Genomic DNA, 12,610 nt, shown 5'->3' on the forward strand with positions numbered 1-12,610 from the left:
TTTGTTTAAAACGAGTTAAAAGGTTTTTAAAGCTTATAACTAGTTTACGAAAATCATTTTAAACCCTTTATGTTTTTTTTAACACATTATAATATAACAAAAACATCGATTATTGATGATCGAAGTATATAATAATAATTAAATAAGGAAACAAATGTTGAGTCGGGTTTGTATAACAAGAGTTTACAATATGGATACAAATTGAGATCCGAAATTTTGACGAATGTCACATAGTTCGTTATGGGAGCTTAGCGAATCAGAGGGTAATTCGTTAGCTAGTTCGTTATGGGAGCTTAGCGAATCAGAGGGTGATTCTTTATCCAATTCGTTAAGGGCAAAGTAACGAACTAGAAGTTTAATATAAAGACAGAATGGTCCCTGGACTTAGAAAAGAATGATTTAATTACATATTAGCCCTTGGAGTTTGATAAATTATGAAAGATACCTTTAAAAGGTTAACGAGTAACGATTAACTAACCGGTAATGATTCAATGAAGTAAAACCGGCTTAGACGCGTAAGACTGATTAAGTAGCAATGAGAGTGGCTAGAGTAGTATTTGATATTCAATTATTAAACAGTTAAGACACGCACAGCTCGAGAAGGAGTAACCGTTAACAGAAGAAGTAGCTGAGATCAGGTGAGTTTCTAGCCCCATTCCTTGTTATGTTTTCGGGGCTGTGTGCATACTCAATGTGATAGTTAATACACTTACCCTAATTGGTAAGTGTATGCCATGTATGATTATAAGATATCTATATATGTCTTGAATGAGAATGAAAGCTTGTCGGTACGTGAACGATCTTCGGATATTGCACGTACTGTCAGGTTATAAATATAGATTTGAATATTGTATGTAACGTAAAGATGATTGCTTTTCGGTACGTGAACGATCTTCGGATATTTCACGTACTATCAGGTTATAAATATAGATTTGAATATTGTATGTAATGTAAAGATGATTGATTTTCGGTACATGAACGATCTTCGGATATTGCATGTATTGCCAAGAATAGTGATTGTCTCCTTATATGGATCTTAAATAATAAATTACGTACATAGTTCCTTCTACGGATAATATGTATACAGTGTTCCTTTAATGGGAAGTCTAGTGTTCCTTTAATGGAAAGTACAGTGTTCTTTTAATGGAAAGCATAGTGTTCCTTCAATGGAAAGCATAGTGTTCCTTCTATGGAAATATATAGGATGTTCCTTCTATGGAAGTATATAGAGCGTCCTTCTATGGAAAATTTATACAGAGCGTCCTTCTATGGAATATATATATAGCATGGTCAATAGCCATGGTTCTTTTAATAGATATTATGTGACGTTCCTCTTATGGATATTTATACAAGGTTAAGATATGTATGTATGTAAGATATGTGTATGTATGGTATGTCGCCTGATTAACTAGAACTCACTCAGCGTAGCTGAATTTTAGTATGCACGCAGGTGAATATGATTAAAGAGCTAGCATGAGGTTGGCACATGGCATGGATCGAACGGTTGTCATTTGAAGATGGAAGAAATGATGTTTTAATGTGATGATTTATGTTATGGTTTTAAAGAAAAGATTAAATGTTTTGTAATAAACAGTTACATTTTTATATTCCGCGAAAGTTTTAATAAACTCTGATTTGTAGAACTGTGTTTATGAGTAAATCCGACGCTAAAGTAGGGCTACCGGTAACGGGGCCTTACAAGTTGGTATCAGAGCATAAGTTCGAGAGATTTAAGCATCCTATATGCTTAGACTCGAATAGAAAATGGTATTTAAGTAAGAAAAGAAAGAAGATGCCAGTTCAAGAATGCCGTGTGTCACTCAAGTAAGCTCAGTAACGGTAAAGTGTATGATTAAATATGTATGTTAATGTTAGCTTGATTGCTAAAGAAAGGATATGTGAATGTTAGGGATATGATTACTTGATTGATTAACTGTTTAGAATAGAACCAGCACAAATAGACTCATAAGGGGAAGTGTATAGGACACGGAAAGTAATGTGATCAGCTAATCACAATTGGCCATTGTTATTACCTGTTAGCCTTACTATCCTTGTACTAAATAGTTCCTTGAGTGATGACGTTTGTGTTTTCCTTTCCAGAATACGATGGCTGGATCTAGGGCACTTGTTGGAGTGGGAGGTCGCACTGGGCGTCGGGGTAGGCCACGTGCGGTCCGACGACCTTCTGTGGAAGCAGCTTCTGTCACGGGAGAAGAAGGACGTGCAGAAGGAGGAAACCTTAATAACAACGAAGAGGTTCAACTTGGCCCTGCAGTTCAAGCAGCCATTGTTCAAGCTGTAGTTGCTGCTGTGAGGAACCTGAATCCCGAAAGATCTGCTGGAAGCCGTGAACGAACTGCTGAAGGGGCGGGTGGTAATGGTAGGAAGGATGGGGAAGGAGAAAGAGAGGCATCGAGTGAAGCTGGATCTGTGAAAGTTGATGATGGAAAGAAAGGTCGAGGTGGGTGTAACTACAAGTCCTTCAAAGGATGTGACCCGCCGAAGCTGACTGGTCTAGGAGACCGATCGCTACTCTCAAATGGATAACCACCATGGACAAGATTATCCGAATTAGCGAGTGCCATCCGGACCAAGCAGTGGGTTATGCCACCCAGTCATTTGAAGATGAGGCCATGTACTGGTGGGAAACTGTGGAACAAAGGAGGACTCGAAGAGAGATTAAGGCGATGAGTTGGGATGACCTGAAGGAGTTAGTGATGAAAAAGTTATGTGCTGATGCCGAGGTTGAGAGGGCCGAGATGAAATTTCTGAATCTGAAGGCGGGCAAGATGACACACCGCGAGTACACGAATGAATTCAACCGCATGTCTAGGCTGGTGCCCGACATGGTGAACACTGAGGCGAAACGGATCAAGTGCTACGTAAGGGGGCTACCCAGAAGGTCCGCACGTTAGTGAGGACTAGCAAACCTGCTACCTTTGACTCTGCAGTTGACTTAGCACAAGTGGTTTATGATGATCTGGCGGCGGATGATGTGGAAGTGGAAGGTGAGGAGGTTGAAATGAAGAAAAGGAACCCATCCCTTAAACCAAATGAAGCTGATGAAGAGAACCCACGTAAGAAGAAGGCAAGGCAAGAGGAGTTCACTGTTTGTGAAAAATGCGGGAAGAAGCACCCGGGAGAGTGTCGAATGGGGTTAGGTGTTTGCTACAGGTGTGGAAGAACAGGACATTTCTCTTGGGAATGTAATGGTTACCAAAGGTGTCACAACTGTGGAGGACGTGGGCACCTAGCAAGGGATTGCAAGAAGCCGAAGGAAGGACATGAAGCAGAGACGAGTGCTTGAGGTTTAACAGTTTCTTTGTTATGCTTAGAAAGACCGTTCAAGAAGGCTAGTTACTAGCCATAAGTTTTAGTATGTGTTTTAATTATCAATGACTTAACGCGTGTTTTTATGTATTATTTAAAGCTTAGACTGGCGTTGTTTGAATTAATTATGCTAAGAAACCATTATGAGTTGATTTTGATTATGAATGATTATTGTGTTGTGATAAAAGTTATTTTTAGACGATAGTGTTAAGTAGAACGAAACATGGTCCCTTGGAAGGACGAAACAAGACTTGTAATACCAGGGGTCTCATAGACAAGCTACCTTAAATAGCTAAAGCACATGAACACAGCTCGGTAACTGCAAGTTAAGAGTAAGAAGGGTGACCCATAAAGCAAAGACGATCCAAGAAAGTGCGTGAATGCAATAAATGTTCCTCCTACAAGGAATAAGCTAGGTGTAACATCCTACTTTCGGTTATATTAATAAAATAAAGTTCGTTTATTTTATAGCGGGTCGTTATCGGTTTAGTTGAATAGAATACGAGATGGACTTGTGTTGGGTAAATGGATATGGGTTATGGACTTGGGTTATGGGGGAATGAAGGAAAGACCATGGGCTTAAGCCCATGATCAAAAATATATATACCCTTAATCCTCCATTTAAGTCATTTACACATATCCCTTACACCATCCAAAACACACACTTAAGATTCTCTCTCTAGTTTCTCTCTCACTCTAGCCGATATATAGAAGAAGAAACGGATCCCGACCCAAGGTATGATAGTATTTTGTTGTAGGAGCTTAAATCCGTTAGATATAATCATGAAACGACGAGCCGACACCGTTAAACCGTTTAAGTCACGAGATCCGGGTGGATTCGGGTATAAACCGAACCTATGATGAGCTTAGAAGTCACCCTAGCTCAGATCTGGATCGAACGGGACGAAAAAACGGTGAAAAACGAGCTAAAACCCGTTTTTCCGATAAAAACGCGTTTTTCCGGCGGCTTTCCGGCAATGACGGCGCCGGAAAGGCGGCGCCGGAAAGTGGTACGAGGTTAAGGGGAATGTCAGGGAATGTTCTGACATTCCTGACCTAACCCTAGTTCGCTATGGGGACTTAACGAACTGAGGGTGATTCGTTAGTCGATTCGTATAAGGGGGCACAGCGAACTAGCCCTAGTTCGCCTATGATTCGTCTCTGATTCGTTAAGGGAAAAGGGTAACGAATTACCCTTGATTCGTTATGACCAGTTCGTTAAAGGAGATAACGAATTAGAAGGTCCAACTCGCTACTTGGACTGGTTCGCTACATGGACTGATTCACTAAGAGTCTAGTTCGTTAAAAGTCCAATTCGTGTAAGTAACCAGTTCGTTAAAGGTTCCAATTCGTTACAAGAACCAGTTCGTCATGGCAAGTCAGTTCGTTAAGGATATGTAACGAACTAGAAGTTTAACAGAATGACAGAATGGTCCCTGGACTTAGAAAAGAATGATTTAATTACAAATAAGCCCTTGAACTTTTAAGTAGCATATTATTCAATGATTCAAAATGCTAATGGAAAATGTGTTAAGACAGTTAATGAAAATAAAATTTATCCAAGCTGACCTAGCAACTTAACCCCAGCCAGAGGCTCTGCCCCTTGGACCCCGCTAGGGGCTGCCGCCCCTAGAACCCCACTGCCAGGGGCGCTGCCCCCGGACCCCCGTTCGTTGCGGGTAATGAATAAACTAGAAAGACGATATGTGTAGTTGTTGGTGCATAATGTCAGTAATTCATAGTCTAGTGTCTGTAATCCAGTCTGTAATATTAATTGTGTTTTGTTTATGTTTAAGCGAAGTTACTGACAAGTTCGCTTATCAGGCGAACTTGTTAGTCAAGCGAAGTTAGCAACAACTTCGCCTGAACATATCAGGCGAAGTTGTCGTGTATTTATATGCTAGGTCACGGCTTGTTTAGAGAGTTTTCAAGGTAATCGTATACAGACGTGTGTGAGTCGAGAGACGTGAGAACCAGAGAGTATTGAGTCTGTATTCAGTGATTATATCACGTGTTTCGGTTATAATATAATGTGTGTTCGGTTATTCGTATCGTGTGTTTGTTTGATTCATGTTCTACGCTCGTAACGACCTACGCAGGGATTCCGCACCTGTGTAGATCGAGATATCCCGTGCAGATCCATCCAGGGAACCTACAATTGGTATCAGAGCATTTGCTCAATTGTGTGGTTCGGGATATTCACGCGGGTGTAGAAATCGTCCCGTTTCGACTATTCGCGGAACGTGTTTTCTGTGTTTTTGTGTCATTCTTACCTCCTACCATCGTATTCAACCCTTTACACCGTCAAAAACCTCGAAAAACCCAGAAATCAGATCTGCAGAAACTTCGTGTTCATCAGGCGAAGTTGCCGTCACTGTTCGTAGGGTTTCGGCGAAGATATAAGGTTAAGCGAAGTTATCCACAACTTCGCCTACCTTCTCAAGTTCGCCTAACTCATGCGAAGTTCTCTACAACTCCGCCTACCTCCTAAGTTCGCTTACCTCAAGCGAAGTTAAGAATCAGCGAAGTTCTTCAGCGAAGTTAAGACTTAAGCGAAGTTATCCGTAACTTCGCCTACAGTACTTTTCAGAAGAAATTTTTTTTGTTTTTCGGGTTTCTTAGTTTTTGAGAAAGATTTCGTCAATTAACATCTCAGAGTTAGTTAAGATGGAAGTAGAAGCAGGGTCAGCTACTAAGGCCCCAAAGTTGCTTAAAGGAACCGACTTCGTTGCTTGGAAGGATCGGTTCAAACAATATGTCAAGTACCAGGATGCGAAAATGTGGGTATGCATCCAGGATGGTTATATTCCACCAACTATGGAGTACGAAGGTCGTGATCAGATCAAAAAGTACAGCAAAATGGAAGAAGAAGAGAAAAAGATGTATGAGGCCGAGAGCAAGGCTCATGCTGCTATCACTATGGCTCTTCCACAAGAGATCGTTCATACTTTTAGAAAGTACAAGACAGCAAGAGAGCTTTGGGAAGCTCTTGAGAACCGGTTTGAAGGAAATGTGGGAATCCGTGCTTCGAAGATCAAATTGCTCAAAACTCAATTCTCGGTCTTCAAGTATCTGAAAAACGAATCACTTGATGATATCATCACCAGATATTATCATCTGATGACTGAACTCAGCAACTATTCAATTGCATACAAAGAAGATGAGATTGTTGAGAAGCTTCTTGATGCTCTCCCACCAAAATGGGAGATGTATACTGTGTTGATGAGAGAAGATAAAGACTTTGCTGACTATGACCTTGAGACAGCAGTTAACAAGCTCTGAACCTTTGAGCTTAACATGGTTAGAAAGGAGACACCTACGGATCAGGTTCAAGATCCAGGTATGTATGGTGCTAAAGTCAACTCTAGTTCAGGTTCGAAGACTGAATCAGCTGCCTACTACTCGAAGGGAGAGTCGGGCGCCAACTCATCACATGAGGGGCATATGTCAGTCAACACGAATGGTGATGTTTGCTTTGTAGCAGGTGGATCTAGTGCATCTAAACCGCAAGCAAGCAAGAGTAGTTGCTCTCCAAGTATTCCTAGCAACAACTACTCTAAGATGCCTATGAGTGTCAAATCTGCTGAAGAGCAGTTTGCTCTCTATGCTTCTTTTATTGCTTCCTATGAGAACTACATTCAGGGGAAGATTGTTGATCCAGCTATGTTGGATGAAGACTATGACCAGATTGATGCTGATGATCTGGAAGAAATGGATCTGCAATGGCAGATGGCTATGATCGTGAGAAGAGTGAAACGGTTTATGAAAAAGACCGGAAGAAAGTTTGTCGGTGGAAGGCCAGGGTTTGACAAGACGAAGGTAAGATGCTACAACTGTCAGCAAAACGGCCACTTTGCTAAGGAGTGCAGAAATGAGCGTGTAGAACGTGGTCAAGGCAAGTCTACACAGCATAATGGGGGTAGTAAAGATTATAGTGCCATGATTTCCAGAGAAGATGGTGAATATAACTGGAACCTTCATTCTGAAGAAATCTTTGAACAGGCAAATTTGGCGAATGTGGAAAATGAAGAAAGTGAGAAAGCTACTGGAGAAGAAAAAGCTTTCATGGCTGATGCTAAAGACCAGCTCTCCGAGGTATGTTCTAAACCTACTTGTTCTAAATGTGAAAACTTGTCTGAGCAATTAGCAACTATAACTGATCAGTATGTTAGTTTGGATGCTGAGTTTAAAACTCTAAAAGAAGATCATCATTTTACAAAAGCAAGAGAAAATAGCTATAAAGTTAAAATAAAAGCTTGTGAAAAAGATATTAAAAGTCTAAAAGCAAAACTTGCTGAAAAAATTCAAGTGATTGATCTAAGCTATGAAGTTTTGGAAGAAAAAACCAAACTAATAGCTGAAAGAGAAAAACAGATTGCTGATCACCAGGTGAAAGTGGTGGAACTGAATAGAAAACTTGAGCAGTTCAGAAATTCCTCTGCTATTCTTGATCACCTTGTTAGTGATCAAGGTTCATCAGTTAAGAGGGGAGGAATTGGCTATCATGAGGTTCCACCACCCTATAATCACAATTACACTTTTAATCCTAGTAATCAGAAATCTGTTGACTTTGAGGTTGTTCAGACAGTTCCAATTAAGGTAACTAGTAAAGAACCAGATGTTAGTAGAGGCGAAACAAGTCCGCCTGTGTCAAGTGTTAAAATTTCTGTTCCGAGTCCGGTCTCATCAGATTCGGATAAGTCATTCGAGTCGGGTAAGACAAAGGAGGAGGTTGTATTACCAAATAGTGGAGAGAAAGATAAAACAACTAAAAAGAGTTCTCCGCTAAACCCTTATGTCCCACCATATATGAGACGAACGGGCGGTAGTACAGCCTCGACATCCAAAACAACTGTTGAAAAGAAAGTTGAGCATAGGTGTTGTTTTAGGTGTAATCAATTAGGGCACCTAGTTGCAGATTGCCCTCTGAAGCAGCGATTCAGAGGTGTGAGGCATACCAAAACTGAGACTAAGCCTAATGGTAATTATAATACTGGTAAAAGTGAAAACCATTCAAAATTCAGAAATCAGACTAATTCAGGTTTTCAAAGAAACCAATCTCAGTTTCACACTGCTGATAACCAAACAGTAAGTTATAATTCTTTCAATTCACAAAGGTTTGGAAGGCCTCACAATCAATCTACAAGGAGGTATACTAATAGGACTTGCAGGAATTATACAGAGACTAACTTTGGAAAGCCAAAGTTCGGGATGTATAGATCCAAAACCAATTGGTGTTGGGTCCCTAGATTCTAATCTTTTGCTTTAATCGTGCAGGAACAGTTGAACAGGGCTGCCAATAATCTTTGGGTTGTGGATAGCGGCTGTTCCCGGCACATGACGGGTAACAAAATCTTGTTACACGATTTGAAACCTGTTCAAGGAGGGAGAGTGAGCTTTGCTGGAGAAAGTGGAGGCAAGATTACAGGAATGGGAACGGTGTCTAATGGAAAGATGACTCTAGAGAAAGTAAACTTTGTCGAAGAATTGAAGCACAATCTGCTGAGTGTGTCGCAGATCTGTGATAAGGAGTACACCGTACATTTTACAAAGAATGAGGCGATTGTGTTGCATCCTTGTTTTCTGATACCAGAGGAGTGGATTGTGATGAAGGCTCCACGTGAGAGGAATACGTATATTATGGATATGAGGTCGACTGAAATGGCCACGGAAGAATCATGCCTTATGACAAAAGCGAGCGAATCGGAGTCCGAATTGTGGCATAGGAGAATGGGGCACATTCATATTCGGAAGATGAATCACATTGTCAAGAATGGACTTGTGCTGGGCGTTCCCTTGAAAAGTTTCAACTTTGAAGACAAATGTCTAGCGTGCAAGAAGGGAAAGCAGCACAAGAAATCCCATCACACCAAGAAGGTCAATTCTATTGTCAGTACTCTAGAATTGCTTCACATGGATCTCTTCGGTCCCGTGAATGCAAAAGTCTAGGAGGTACTTCTTATTGCTTGGTGATCACTGATGATTACTCACGATATTCGTGGGTATATTTCCTGAAATCAAAAGATGAAACGGCTCAGATGGTGAAGAATTTGATTACCAAAGTTGAGAACGTTATGGATAAAAGGGTTAAGTTCATCAGGAGTGACAATGGAACGGAGTTCAAGAATTATGAAATGGAGATCTTCTGCCTTCAGAAAGGGATTGAGCACCAGTACAGCGCTCAGATGGTGAAGAATTTGATTACCAAAGTCTAGGAATGCAAAAGTCTAGGAGGTACTTCTTATTGCTTGGTGATCACTGATGATTACTCACGATATTTGTGGGTATATTTCCTGAAATCAAAAGATGAAACGGCTCAGATGGTGAAGAATTTGATTACCAAAGTTGAGAACGTTATGGATAAAAGGGTTAAGTTCATCAGGAGTGACAATGGAACGGAGTTCAAGAATTATGAAATGGAGATATTCTGCCTTCAGAAAGGGATTGAGCACCAGTACAGCGCTCCGTATACTCCGCAACAGAATGGAGTGGCTGAGAGGAAGAATAGAACGTTAATTGAAGGAGCCAGAACTATGCTGGCTGATTCGAAGCTTCCTGTGGTGTTCTGGGCTGAAGCTGTTGCTACAGCCTGTTATATCCTGAATAGAGTCTTGACTGTTAAAAGACTTAATAAAATGTGTTATAAGCTTATGCATGGGAGGAAGCCCAACTTGAGTGGTCTTGAACCATTCGGGTCCCCTTGTTCGATTTTAAAGACAAATTCTAAATTTGGTGAAGTAGCCGATGAAGGAATCTTAGTCGGTTATGTTGTTGGGACTCCCAACAGACGTGTCTTTAATACATCGATCGGCAAGGTTGAGGTGGTGTGTAACACCGATATCACAAGTTACAAACCGCCAAAACCAAGCAACGGATCTGCTGAGTTTTTCGACTATGATAGACTTTTTAAGTCTTTTAACATACCTTATTTGGATAGTGCAGAAGTAGAAGAAAGAGTTGCTACGAAGATGATCCTTGATGAGGAAGAAAATCTAGTGCAAAGACAGCTGTTTGATAAATGTCAACCTTCCTCATCAAATGCTATCGATACCCCTGCTGCCTCTCCTGAAGAAGAATTTTTCAATCCGTTTCACTCTCAGCAAGGAACAACCATTGACGAGCTCTCTTCTAACTTGGAAGACAATTTGCATGTCGGTTCGGTTCCGACCACGAGAATTCATAAAGATCACCCTTTGGAGAATGTGATTGGTGATGTATCCTCCGGTGTACAAACAAGACGTAGCTTGAATGAGCACACCTGTGTTTACACAAGCATTAAGGAGACAGGCATAATCAACGAATGCTTGTACACCTGCTTTATCAGCCAGATTGAACCAAAGAATTATCAAATGGCTCTAAAGGACAGCTCGTGGGTCGAAGCCATGCAAGAAGAGCTGGCTCAATTCAAGAAAATGGAAGTTTGGACTTTGGTTGAAAAACCAAAGAATGTGCATGCGATAGGCACAAAATGGGTTTTTAAGTGCAAGAGAGATGAGAAAGGGATTATTATAAGAAACAAGGCGAGGCTAGTCGTTAAAGGTTTTAATCAACAAGAGGGGATTGATTATAATGAAGTGTTCGCTCATGTGGCAAGATTGGAAGCCATTAGATTGTTTTTGGCATTTGCTGCTTATAAGAAGATGAAGGTATTTCAGTTAGACGTGAAAAGTGCGTTCCTAAATGGGAAAGTTGATGAGGTTGTGTACGTTGAGCAACCTCCGGGTTTTCCTGACCCAGACTTTCCAGACCACGTGTACAAGTTAAGCAAGGCGTTGTATGGACTACATCAGGCACCTCGTGCCTGGTACTCAACCTTATCAGATTACTTGCTTGAAAATGGGTTTGAAAGAGGGAAGATAGATAGCACGTTGTTCTTCAAGAGAGAAGGAAGCGACTTCCTGCTGGTGCAAGTCTACGTGGATGACATTATCTTTGCTGCATCAAAAGTCTCCATGTGTCAGGAGTTTGAGGCCGTCATGAAGAAAAGGTTTGAAATGAGTGCTATGGGTGAACTAACTTTCTTTTTAGGATTGCAGGTTGATTAGAAGAAGGATGGGATGTTCATTCATCAGACCAAGTATGTCCATGATGTGCTCAAACGCTTCAAGATGGAGGACAGCACTCCATTCGATACTCCAATCTGCGTCAACCATAAATTGGGTGCTGAGACAGACAATGACGCAGATGTGGACCCAACTCAGTATCGGGCTATTATAGGTTCTTTAATGTACTTAACTGCTTCTAGGCCTGATATTATGTTTGCAGTTTGTCTTTGTGCTCGTTTTCAGGCAAACCCAAAGGAATCTCACATGAAGGGTGTGAAGAGGATCTTGCGATATCTCAAAGGCAAACCTAAGCTGGGGTTGTGGTACGCGAAGGGAGGAGACTTGGAGTTGGTAGCTTACACAGATTCTGATTATGGAGGGTGCAATCAGAGTCGGAAGTCAACTACTGGAGGATGTCAGTTTCTAGGAGGCAGATTAGTGTCCTGGCAATGCAAGAAGCAGACATCAGTCGCCATTTCAACATGTGAGGCAGAATACATGGCAGCATCCAACTGCTGCTCCCAGGTTCTGTGGATTCAACAACAGTTACGCGACTATGGTCTGAATTTCTCACTTACTCCAATTTGTATTGATAACACTGCTGCGATCTCAGTAACTAATAATCCCGTAAAGCACAGTAAAACTAAACATATTGACATACGTCATCATTTTATACGGGATTGTGCTGAGAAGAAACTGATTGTGCTTGAAAAGGTGGATACGCTTGATAATTTCGTTGATTTATATACTAAAGCGTTTGACAAATCAAGATTTCAAAACCTTGTTGAGTTGAATGGGATGATCAATCCCGAGTAACCATGCTTTTTGTGCATATATATAAAAAAAAATGTCACTATCGCTTAAAATTATGTCGGTTACCTCAGTTTGAAGGACATATCCTCGGATATGTTTGGTCCTCATTTTCTACTTGTAGAGTATGAGGGTTGCCATTAACCAGATGACTGAAAGTGACCGGGGCGATTATGATGTCTTTTTATTCTTTCGCTGAAAATTAGTCGATCATACTTAGTTAGAAGGACACATACTTGTATGTGGTCGGTCCAGCTAATCCATTGGATTCGCAGGATAACCGTTTACCTGAAGACTTTGAACTGATCGGGGCGATTGAAGTCAAAAATTTTTTTTAGGGAAATGAAATTATTTTTCAAGTCTACTACTTCGTAAGAAGTTCTGTTACTATGTTTTAACAGAAAATTGATCCAACCTTGGAAAAT

Source organism: Bidens hawaiensis, unplaced genomic scaffold, assembly GCF_021521415.1.
Source record: "Bidens hawaiensis isolate Kalapana, Puna unplaced genomic scaffold, B.hawaiensis_p1.1 tig00001368_1, whole genome shotgun sequence".
In the NCBI taxonomy this organism is placed as follows: Eukaryota; Viridiplantae; Streptophyta; class Magnoliopsida; order Asterales; family Asteraceae; genus Bidens; species Bidens hawaiensis.